Source organism: Primulina huaijiensis, chromosome 2, assembly GCF_012295235.1.
Source record: "Primulina huaijiensis isolate GDHJ02 chromosome 2, ASM1229523v2, whole genome shotgun sequence".
Classification (NCBI taxonomy): Eukaryota; Viridiplantae; Streptophyta; class Magnoliopsida; order Lamiales; family Gesneriaceae; genus Primulina; species Primulina huaijiensis.
In genome coordinates, this window is record NC_133307.1 from 2,699,537 (window position 1) to 2,709,469 (window position 9,933).

Here is a 9,933-nt window from a genome sequence, read left to right on the forward strand (position 1 = left end):
TTTCCAGATTACTTGTATCAACGATTAATATTCTGACTGCCACGCCGTCAGAACATCCCTCCAATCTCATCAAGCTTAATATATCTGACTTAACACCCAGTGTTATGTCTCTTTATTTTCAGATTTGTGCAGAATCTTGCCTCTCTGTTTGAGGGTTCTTGACTAAAAAGGTGACTGTTGGTGAGATACTGAGATAGATGAATTAATACTTTCTTTCATGAATACAGTTGGTTGTGATATAAAGTTGGATGGTTATCAAATTTCAAACACGCCGTTATTGAATCCCATACCAGTTTTGCTGTCTTTTCCCATTATCAGTATGATGCCAGTTTTGGTTGAGCTCGAGTTGAACTTAGTGAGGGTTTGTGTTGCCTTTTCGAGCACAACCTTGATCTTGTGCATCTTCAGATCCTTCTTACTTAAGATCACCTCAAGTTTGGCCACTGAACCATTCAACTCGATATTTTCTTTTGAGAGAATTGAGTTCAATTTATTTCTTTTGATCCAATAAGCATATAGTTCCTCACATAGTTTTTTTACGCTTTATAAGGTGGCATATTCTTCATCTATTTCCTGGGTTTCCAGATTACTTGTATCAACGGAGGTTGTTGCATTGAGACATATTAAGCTTGATGAGTTTGGAGGGATGTTCCTACCAAGTATGACGACAACACTCATTCATTTTAGTTTTGTGCAGAATCTTGCCTCTATGTTTGAGGGTTCTTGACTAAAAAGGTGACTGTTGGTGAGAAACTGAGATAGATGAATTAATAATTTCTTTCATGAATACAATTGGTTGTGATATAAAGTTGGACGGTTATCAAATTTCAAACACGCCTTTATTGAATCCCATACCAGTTTTGATGTGTTTTCCCATTATCAGTATGATGCCAATTTTGGCTGAGCTCGAGTTGAACTTAGCGAGGGTTTGTTTTGCCTTTTCGAGCACAACCTTGATCTTGTGCATCTTCAGGTCCTTCTTAATTAGGATCACCTTAAGTTTGGCAACAGAACCATTCAACTCGATATTTTCTTTTGAGAGAATTGAGTTCAATTTATTTCTTTTGATCCAATAAGCATATAGTTCCACATATAGTTTCTGTACGCTTTATAAGGTGGCATCTTCTTCATCTATTTCCTGGTTTGCAGATTACTTGTATCAACGGAGGTTGTTGCATTGAGACATATTAAGCTTGATGAGTTTGGAGGGATGTTCCTACAAAGTCTGTCAACACCTGACATAACACCCAGTGAGTTAACCTGCATCCAACATTTCTCCTCCAATAGTGAAAATAAGGATGTATTGTTTTCCTCTTCACTAGATTACCGTTCTTCTTCAGATTGTCCATCACTTAAGGAGATATTCGTTCCCATGTTCTTACGAAGTATATTTGGACATTCATTTGCAGAATGTCCAAAACCAGTGCATTCCCTGCATCATACATAGTCGAACCTCTTTGCATCTGATTGACTCCTTCATTCCTCGATCGAAAGTGTCTATTAGTGGGTAACATCCTCTGAGTTTCTTAGGAACAACTATATTTGGAGGTTTAGGTTGCTGGCCAGTTTTCTTCATATCTCTTATCTTTTTCCGATAGTCTCCAAACTGTGTTGTGATCAATGAGATGAAGTCTTCACATAGGTCAGACTTTCCAAATTCCTAGAAAGTTGAAGTAGATCATTGTAAGAGTCGTTAGAGATTTGAAACACAGTAGTCTTCCCTCTGTCCATCTTTTGTAGGTCCAGGTTCATCTCAAAGGTTCGAAGGGAACTTATCAATTCTTCTAGTCCAAGCTTAGTGGTGTCTCGTGCTTCGTCGATCGCAAAAATCTTGATATTGAAGTGTTCCGGGAGTGATCTTAAAACTTTGATAAACAATCTTTCATTTGAGATTGGGTCACCAAGGCCGACGATCATAAGCAATCATTGTCTCTGTTTTTTCCATTTTGAAGTTTCTTCCATTCTCAAAATTTTAAATTGGCTGGTTAGCATTCTCACCTTGGTTCTTTGCACGTATTCTGATCCTTCACATTGTCTTTGAAGAATTTCCCATGCATCATTGGTAGAGACACAATTGGTGATTAGACTGAATATATTTGTGTCAACAGAAGTGAAGATAATATTCAGTGCCTTTGCTTGAAGTTTGAAATGTGGACTTCATCAGTCGTCTATGTGCTTTCTGGTTTGATCAAACTGTCACTGTCTTCATCAACCGTTTTTTCTGGAGTCCAACCATCGACAACAAGTTGCCATGCTCTTTCTTCAATGGATTTGATGTAGACTCTCATTTTGACTTTCCACAGAGCGTAGTTGGATCCATCCAGAACTGGTGGTCGTAGTGCAGTGTTGACAAGTGGCACGCACATTTTCTGTTAAGAAAAAATAACAAGAAACTCACTTATTAACGTCAAGTGTTCTCTCTGATACCAATTGAAAGAATTGTTTAACATATAAGTATTAAATAACTAGAGAATTGGTTATTTCAGATGTAGATGTTGTGTACGGGGTTGTAGCACCTTATACAACATGCGGTGGAATAAATAATTTAGCATAAAATTCTTTATGCAAGTAAATTAAGACAAAAATAATTATACACAAGCGTAAACATATAAAAAGAAAGTGCATCCTAATTAATTTCTATCACTAGAAGATGCCAGCGGCGCAGGGACGTCGCTGCGGCCGGCCGCCGGCGACGTCCCTCCGGCCGGCGACCATCAGGCGTGCCTCGGCGACTGCCTGCTCCCGGTGTTCAGTTTACATACAAAAAGAATAATGGTAAATAACTAAAAACTAACTCTCTTGACAATGTGAGAGATTAAAGTGTATTATAAATTTTTATCAACAAAAATAACCAAATAACAATGGATGCAAACACTGTGAACCGAAATCCAATTTAATGAACAATACTGTAGCAACACTTTGGCTAGTGTTGTATGCGAAAGTCTTCAACACTTCAAGGCAACACATGAACACAACGAGACTCGAATACTTGATTTTTTCAGAGAAACACACAAGTTTCTTATTCTCTCGCCATCTTTTTCGCTTCCTTTGCAACATCTAATCTTTGAAATATATAATCTATTTGACATATAGAGGATTCCTTGAATAGATAGCTACAAAACATAGAAAATATAGTTTATTAGAAAATAAACTCTTTTAAAAACAGAAGATCATATCTATAGTTAGTATTAATCTCTTCATTAATATCATTAGTCTAGAAAAACAAAACTCTAATACTTGAGTAATTTGAAGTGTAATATTATCCAAAAAAAATATAATTAAGAAATAAATTCTGTCTTGCATGCTAAGGCATGTTTCCTCTCACTTGCTGTTTGTGTTTTTTAAACATGTTTTGAGTTGCTATATGTGTGATATATATATACAACTTAATACTCGTGTATGTGTATGTGTATGTGTATGTGTATGTTAACTATTCATTCCGCCTAAAATTTTTGATTAAGGTAGCTCATAAAGTCGGGCCTGGAGAATTAAAAGATAGGGATATTCCATTTCCATTCAATATCAGTAGCAAGTCACGAGTCTTTGACTCAAGAAATCTTGCCAGCGTGATAAGGAGAACAAGCAAAACTGAAGAACTAGCAAAACTCTTGCTATTGTTGGTACTAAAACAACTATGAAAAACTAGACATGATAAAATAGTTATAATAATTAAAATAATAGTAGTTAAAATTAAAGGTCTTTAAAAATATATATCTGTTTTGAAAAAGTAAAAATTTACAGTAAAAAGTAAATNGTTAAAAACCTTACTAGGAAAAACCCATTGGGATAAAAACCATAGTAAGGGAAAAAGAGTGCAGTCACGTAAACTCCCCCTCATGTTGACACGAACAATTCTTCACAAATTTCGTAGATTGCGCATCCCAATATTATATATGTGCTTTCTGAATATTGTCGTAGGAAGTGCCTTTGTGAAGAGATCTGATGAGTTTTCACTTGATTGAATGTGACGAACATCAATACATTTATTCTTCTCAAGCTCCTTGGTGAATGCGAAGAACTTAGGAGGAATATGTTTAGTTCTGTCGCTTTTTATGTATCCTTCTTTCATTTGTATCCTTCTTTCATTTGAGCAACACATGCATCATTATCTTCATATAGTATCACAGATTTCTCGTCGAATGATAATCCGCATGAGATTTGGATATGTTGGGTCATTGATTTTAACCACACACATTCACGGCTTGCTTCATGTAGTGCAATAATCTCGGCATGATTTGATGTAGTTGTTACGAGTGTTTGTTTCTGTGAACACCAAGAAATTGCAGTGCCTCCACGAGTAAATACATATCCAGTTTGGGAACGTGCCTTGTGTGGATCAGATAAGTATGCAGCACCAGCATAACCAATTATACTTGGATTAGCATCTTTTGAATACAAAAGTCTCAAGTCTGTCGTTCCTCGTAGATAACGGAATATATGTTTAATTCCGTTCCAGCGTCTCTTTGTTGGAGATGTGCTAAATCTTGCCAATAAATTTACAGCAAAAGATATATCAGGCCTTGTACAATTTGTAAGATATATAAGGGCACCGATAGCACTTAGATATGGTACTTCTGGACCAAGAATATCTTCATTATCTTCACATGGACGGAATGGATCCTTTTCTATGTTTAATGATCTAACAACCATTGGAGTACTTAAAGGATTTGATTTATCCATATTAAAACGTTTAAGGATCTTTTCTATATAATTTTTCTGGTGAACAAATATTCCACATTCTTTTTGTTCAATTTGTAAACCCAGACAATACTTGGTTTTTCCTAGATCCTTCATTTCAAATTCTTCCTTCAAGTATGACACAACTTCATGAATTTCATTATTCGTTCCAATGATGTTTAAATCATCAACATATACAGCAATAATTACGCATCCGGATGTTGTTTTCTTAATGAAAACACAAGGGCATATTGAATTATTTACATATCCCTTTTTCATCAAATGATCACTTAGCCGATTATACTATATTCGGCCAGATTGGTTTAACCCATAAAATGATCTTTGTAATTTCACAGAATAAGATTCTCTGGGTTTTGAACTTTGTGCTTCAGGCATCTTAAATCCTTCAAGGATTTTCATATATATATTACTATCAAGTGATCCATATAAGTAAGCTGTGACAACATCCATAAGACGCATTTCTAAATTTTCAGATACTGCCAAGCTAATCAAATACCGAAACTTAATTGCATCCATCACGGGAGAATACGTTTCTTCATAATCAATTCCAGGCCTTTGAGAAAATCCTTGTGCAACAAGTCAAGCTTTATATCTTACTATTTCATTTTTCTCATTTTGCTTTCGAATTAAAACCCATTTGTATCGAACAGNCGATTTTTACATTCACCAAAAGATTTTGGTTCATGATCTTCATTATCATTTATGATGTCGATTGCCACATTATAAGAAAATATATCATCAATTTCTTCTATATCTTTTCGGTTCCATATTTTTCCAGTATTAATATAATTAATAGAGATTTCATGATTCTCGTCAGTTTGTGGTTCTGACAGAACATTTTCATCATCATGTGTTTCTTCAGGAACAACATTCTCTATTTTGTGATCATCATGTGTTTCTTCAGGAACATCATTCTCTATTTTGTGATCATTGTGTTTCTCTATGAATTTTCTTTTTCGAGGATTTTTATCCTTGGAACCGACTAGCCTTCCACGCTTCAGGCGTTTTACGACATCATGACTTTGTTCAATATGTTTCTTTGGAATTTCAATTCGAGCAGGAGCATTTGCAGCATGTATATATAATTTAGTTACCCCTTTTGTATCTGTAAATGCATCTGGTATTTGATTTTTTATTCTTTGCAAGTGCACAAATTGTTGTACATCTTTTTCACATTGTTGTGTTCTTGGATCCAGACGTAACAATGATGATACATACCATGTAATTTCTTTTTCGGTATGTTTCTTGTCTCCCCCTAACATTGGGAAGATTTCCTCATTAAAATGACAATCAGCAAAACGTGCTGTGAACACGTCGCCTGTCTGAGGTTCAAGATATCGAATGATTGATGGACTATCATAACCGATATAAATACCAATCTTTCTTTGAGGTCTCATTTTCTTTCGTTGAGGTGGTGCAATAGGCACATACACCATACATCCAAAAATTCTCAGATGAGAAATGTCTGGTTCTTTACTAAATGCAATCTGCAATGAGGAGTATTTATGATATGCACTTGGTCTGATGCAAATTAATGCAGCGGCATGTAAAATTGCATGTCCCCATATAGAAATAGGGAGCTTTGTTTTCATAATCATTGGTCTAGCAATCATTTGCAGACGTTTAATCAATGATTCAGTCAATCCATTCTGTGTATGTACATGAGCAACATGATACTCAACAATGATTCCCATAGACATACAATAATCATTGAAAGTCTGGGAAGTAAATTCACCAGCATTATCAAGTCTAATTTTCTTGATTGTATAATCGGGAAACTGATTCCTCAATTTTATTATTTGAGCAAGTAATCTTGCAAATGCAACATTTCGAGTTGACATTAGACATACATGTGACCATCTGCTGGAGGCATCAATCAATACCACAAAGTATCTAAACGGTCCATNAATTGGTTAATATTGAAGAATTATCAACTACCATGTTTGATTCAATGGGACGTATATGTGTATAATGCAATCCAGTAGGGAGCATTGGTAGTTTTTCAATCACATATTTCTTTCCTGATTTATATGTGGTAAGACACATATATTTCTCATTCCCTTCATTCATTGTTTGAGTATCATACCCATGAGAATATATATCATTAAAAATCAACAAATTTCTTTTCGATTGTGGTGAATATAAAGCATCATTGATCAAAAATTTTGTACCATTAGGTAACAAAAATTGTGCTTTACCACATCCTTTAATCAAGTCTACAGGACCTGATATTGTATTCAGCATTATTTTTGTTGGTTTTAGTTCCAAGAAATATCTTTTATCTCGGAGGATAGTGTGCGTTGTACCACTATCAGGTATGCAAACTTCAGCTTGGTTCATAACATTTTCCATATTTGAACTTCAAAAAAAAAAGTGCAATGAAATAAAATTACTGACAATACATTTATAAAAATAAAATACAATACAATATATATTAAAAAATTTAACACACGATAAAATATTATCATACAAGTAAATGGAAATTTTTTTTTTTACATATCTATTCCACCAGCAAATTGGTCATTGTCTGAGAAATCAATCAGAAAATCTCCAGCATCAAAATGAGTTGAATTATTCAAAGGTTCATTGTGTTCAGTAAAATTGGTCTCTTTTTCTTTCCCCTTTAATGATTCTTTATAAAGTTTACAAAGGTGCTCAGGGGCTCGACAAATACGGGACCAATGTCCTGGAGTACTACATCTGAAACAAGAACTTTCAAATCTTTTTGAGTGATTCTCATTAACACTCATATTCTCATGATGCCTTTTCGGTGGATGGTTTTTGACGCTCTTTTGAGATGAGTTATATAAATAACTATCTCTGTAAAGCCCAAAAATCAGTATACGTAAAATCTATGCATTTATTTAATTTATGAAATTTCATTATTTTAATATTTATGTTTAATTGATCTACATTAAAATGTTTTCTTGAGTTTTATGTTTCAGACGATTATTCGAGGCGGGATCGAAGAAAGGAGACCGGGATGATTTTTAGTGACTTTAATTGCGGTATTTTATTTTAAGTTAGGTTTGACACATTTTAAATAATTTATGAATTTTTAATATTTTTAAAGCCTAATTTAAATATTAAGTCATTTTAGGATTTTTAAACTATTAAAGTTTATCAATTAGGGGATTTTAGTAAATTTATTATGGGATTAGAATTTTATTAATTTGTTGATTTGTTAACATTTTTATTAGCATGATTTATTTATGTAAAAACACTTTATAATTACTAATTAGGTGGTTTATTACATACCACACACATATTAAAATATTCAATTATTCCAACATCTTTTCACACACACTCATACACGTATACACACACCCCTTCATTATAAACAAAACACACATGTTTATTATTTTATTTGACTAAGGAGATAAGAGAATTTTTCTTTAAACTCTCCTCCATCAACCTCTATATCATTTCTCTCCTCTCCAACTTCTTCTTCAGCAATCGTTCCTTTCCTCTGAAATTTCCAGCAATATTTTGTTGAGTTTATTTCAAGGAAATCGAGCCACCTTCGTCCCGGATCGTCTCTCGCTCCGTCTCCGCTTCAGTGTCGTCGTTTCGGTATTATTTAATCGTCAAAGGCACGTATAATCTCTCTTTTCTGTATCGATCATGTCATATTATGCGTGTGTTGTTATTTATGCTTAAAATCATGTGTATGATGTGTAGAAGTTTGAGCAAATACGTTGGAACAGCTTTTGAAACGATTTTTAGATCTACAATTTTCGTTTTTATTGTTCTGGTAAAATATGCAAAATTTCGGTTCATATTTTGAGAAAACTTTCAACAACAAAAATGTAGAAATTTTCAATGCCTTCGATTTGATATAAAATTCAATATTTTTGGATTAAAATTGAGTGAGGTATGGAGTTTTTCGTGAGACTGCTCAAACTGCAACTTTTACGAAAATTGTGTTCTTGAAGTTTTATGTTGCAGGCCTTGTTGGGGATCGACGGGTGATTGTTGCTGCATATAGGTATATTATTTATGATGTTGGGATGTATAATGAAGCTTCGTTTCTTGTCGTTAGGCGCTTGGGAGATTGAATGTCGTATAGAACCGTTTGTTGTCAAAAAGTCTCGTTCACGGGTTTGTTGGGTTGATTGTGATTTTGGTTGTTTTGGGACAATTGTTTAGGCTTTGGTCATTGAATTAGTAGCCTAAGATGAGCTCGTGGTGTTGATTCTCGTTATGTGCAGTCAAGTCGAGGGAGTTAAGCATATCACATTCAGAATTTACGTAAGTTTCATGCCACCGCAGGTACACGGACCCGGACACGGACCTCTCCACGGGGTCCGTGCCTTTGTTTCCTTCGAGTAGCCATTTTTGTGAGCCAACACGGACCCCTTACGGACCTAGGCACGGGGTCCGTGCCTCCTATTCCTTTTGAGTATTACTTGGCAGTACCTAGACGGACCCGGGTCCGTGTACTCACGTATTTTAGGAAAATTTATTTATGATTTTGAGGTTCGATGTTATGGTTTAGTGCAAGGATTTATCAAAGTCGTGTTATTGGAAATTATAGAATATCTTAAGAAATTATTGAGCTTGAGAGTAAGCATGATATTTACGTCTAAGTTATGCAAGGTAATTATGAAATTTCATGTAGTATGTTGCAGCAACGGCCCCAGTCAAAGTCCAACGAATCCCTCGACACCCAGTAAGTATGTATGACGTGCAAAGAAAATATTTTAAGTTTTTGAGGTATGCTAAATGTCTTGTGACCAAATTATGTTTAGGATTGGAAAGCGTTAAATTATGAACGGGGACCAATCCACCCGTTAAATTATGAACGGGTTAGATCGAGGTTGAAAAGCGTTAAATTATGAACGGGGACCAACCAGCCCGTTAAATTATGAACGGGGATCTTATGTATGTGGCAGTGGATACGTTTCTGTCAGCCCAGTACTGTGGTTTGTCTGATCAGGCATTTATTATGTTATGGGTCACTTGCTTTGAAACATCCTCTACGAAAAATATTGAAGTTATGTATGTTCAAGTATGTTCAAGTATGCAAGTATGTTTATGAAAAGTTTAAGTTGATGGCACGTCTAATTATGTATGTATGTAAGTTCAAGTTTATGATGTAGGTTCAACTTTCAAGTATGTATTTTATATTTTGAAATTTTATGTTGTTTTATTATGTAGTACTTGCTATCTCCAGTTTATACGTGTTGAGTCTTTAGACTCACTAGACTTGATCGATGCAGGTGAGTATGTTGA